This window comes from Anarhichas minor, unplaced genomic scaffold (assembly GCF_050575085.1).
Source record: "Anarhichas minor isolate MPS153535 unplaced genomic scaffold, ASM5057508v1 ptg000007l, whole genome shotgun sequence".
Lineage (NCBI taxonomy): Eukaryota > Metazoa > Chordata > Actinopteri > Perciformes > Anarhichadidae > Anarhichas > Anarhichas minor.
This window is the reverse complement of record NW_027466453.1, coordinates 10,653,780-10,656,790: the sequence shown is the minus strand read 5'-3', so window position 1 is coordinate 10,656,790 and position 3,011 is coordinate 10,653,780.

Here is a 3,011-nt window from a genome sequence, read left to right as displayed (position 1 = left end):
TTTAAGTAGTAAATATGGCATGTGGGCAAACAAAAGGCTTTTATCTTGTTTTAGGCAGGATCAAGGCAAGATGGCTGAAAGTTTGTGGCAAATACAGAGCGGAAGACATGTGCAACGTCTTTTAATTGGAGACAGGATGTGAACAGCTGTTGCACATGTTCGAATCAGATACTTTGTTACCCGTCCATCCAGCCATAAGAGGTTCTGCAGTGTTATCGTGCTACTTCCGTCTTTGCTCGGCCAAACAAAGGTTTTTTTCAGGTGAATGTAAACATGGTGATTTCAGGCTTTCGAACAATGAACAATGATGTCGTTTTTATGGAGAAGACGAGCCTCTTCCTTTGCTTTGATGTCAGCTGAATACAGCTGTAGTCATCCATCAAGTGGCACACCATTCAAACCTGAGTATGTGACACTGAAAAGATAAAGAGTGTTCATTTAAAAATGTCTTCCTGTGTTTCCGTCTTTGGGACACAATGTTGCACCGTGTAAATATCTGTGCAGCAGTTGCTGATGGAGGCTGTCAACCCTCTTGGCAATACTTTGGTTCATGTAACTTTTCTGGTGTCTTGGACTGAATCGAGCAACAATTTATTGATTTTAAATCGCCAATAAAAGCATCTATTAACAAAGGAGCGCACAAAACAGCATCCATCTTCTTTTAGCCGAAGCTGACGTTTCTTTATGGGTTGAGTCGTGTTTGAGTTTTATCGCACCGAGCATATTTTAATGCGTCTCTGCTTGTTCCACAATGGGCATGCCTGTTTCCTTTTATCTATTTCAGACTTTTTTTTTTTTTCTTCTGCCATTTCAGCTTTCTTGCACTCTTGATTAATCTTGACAGAGGGGGGAAACGTAGTTTGATTAGTGTCTCCATATAAGTGCTCCCTGCTGATCAAATTAAAATTCTGCAGTCTATCTGTCACACCAATCTCAGTGTGCTTCTCTGCATTCAGGCCCTCATATAGAAACCAGTCGAGGGGGGGAGAGCTGTACAGAGACATTTCACACTGCTGATTTTGTTTTGTTTTCGCAGACTAACTTGTCCACAAAATCAGTGAAGTAAAAATTGAAGTGCTGTTTTTAAAACTAGTGTTTTTCCACAGGATTGTGCTGTCTTAGGTTACTTCCCTCCTCTCGTGTCCTTTCTGTTACATGTGGAGGATTGTATCACTGAGGATTCATCTCTGACACGAAGAAAAAGCCCCTTCGGAGCCCAGCATGTTAAAGTGGTGATAAGACTGCAGGGGAACCACACTCCGGGTCCGATGGGCGCACATATGGTGCTGCTTTTGACTGTGGTTTGGCTGCTTACTTTCATTTGCTTGAGGTCGTTTTCACAAATGCTTTTGGGTGTTTTTGTAAAAAGGGGGGGAAAAAAAACTAAAAATGCTTTTCTATAGCCGAACATTAAGTCTGCGAAACGCCTTATGGACTTTCCCTGGAGGGATTTTGAAGTCTGTACAGTCAACTCTGGGAATAATTTGAATAATTTAAAATGTTTTATCTCTCTGAGTACAAGCTCACTGAGGTTTCTCTAACCCTCCTGAAATGTCTTCAAGTATCTAAATCCCGATCTTGAATTGAAGAAATAAGAATGATTTGACGTTTTTGGGAATTATACTTATGTGCTCTCTTGCCAAGACATATAAGAGAAGATTTATACCACACTCATGTTTGTACGGTCAAATATGAAGCCTCCAGCACCCAGTTAGCTTAGCCTAGCATAAATACTGGAAGCGTGGGTAAACGGCTAGCCTGCCTCTCTGCAAAGGTAACAAAATCAGCCAAAAAAATCATCTTGTTTGTTTAATTTGTACAAAAAGTAAAAAACAACATGTAATTTGGCATTCATATGCTGGATTTCTTCAGACTTGTTTCACTGTTAGATTACAAAGAAACAAGTGGAGACTCCAGGAAGTCAATAGTCATAGCTCAAAACCGCCTGTAAAATGAGAAAAAATATATATTTGAATCTTGGGTTTATTTAGCGATTCAACACATGATAAATAATGTGTTTATTAGTGACCTTTAGAGGAGCTGATTCCAGTCTTTAAGCTAAGCTAAGCTAATTCATTGTTGGCTGTTGCTTCATATTTACTCAAGCGTATCAATCTTCTCATCTAACTCTTTGCAAGAAAGTGAATCAGCATATTTCCCAAAAATGTTGAACAGCGGTTGAATGTAACTTAAGTACATTTACTCAAGTACTTTACTTGAGTACATATTTTTGTTACTTGTACTTTACTTGAGTATTTCCATTGTATGCAACTTTCTACTTCTACTCTACTACATCTCAGAGACAAATATTGGACTTTTATACTCCACTGTATTTATCTGTAAGCTTTAGTCACCTCTCACATTACAGTTTTTCATCCCCTTCCTGTCAAGTGAAAACCACATCTCTTCACATGTGCTGCTGTTGAATGTTTGTGATAAACTGAAGGATGAAGTTGAGAAAATCCTCCAACTTCTTAAGCTGAATAAACTGTATAAACTACTTTAAAAAGCCTCTTGGATCCGCTGGAAAATGCATCGTCACAAAGCTGAAAACGGCTGTTTTCCTTTTTTAGAGATACGTGGCACAGCGACGCTACAAACATGATGATCTTACAGAAAAGTATGAATTGCTGTAGATTAAACCACCCAACACTATATAGTGCAGTTAACATTACCACAACTATAAACATCAACAGCAGTAAAACGCAACATACACATTAATGCATCAGTAATATTGATCCGGAAACATTTATATTAATAAAACACCAACGGGGGACATTTTACTGTCCAAAGAGTTCTTTTATACTGATACTTTAAGTACATGTTGCTGATAATACTTAAATATTTTGAATTAAGTAAGGTTATAAATGCAGGACTTTAACTGGTAGTATTTTCACAGTGTGGTAGTAGTACTTTCACTTCTGAATACTTCCACCACTGACGTTGAATCATTCCTTCAACACATTTAACATCAGTCTTAGTTTAGCTACAAAGACAAACTGGACACATAA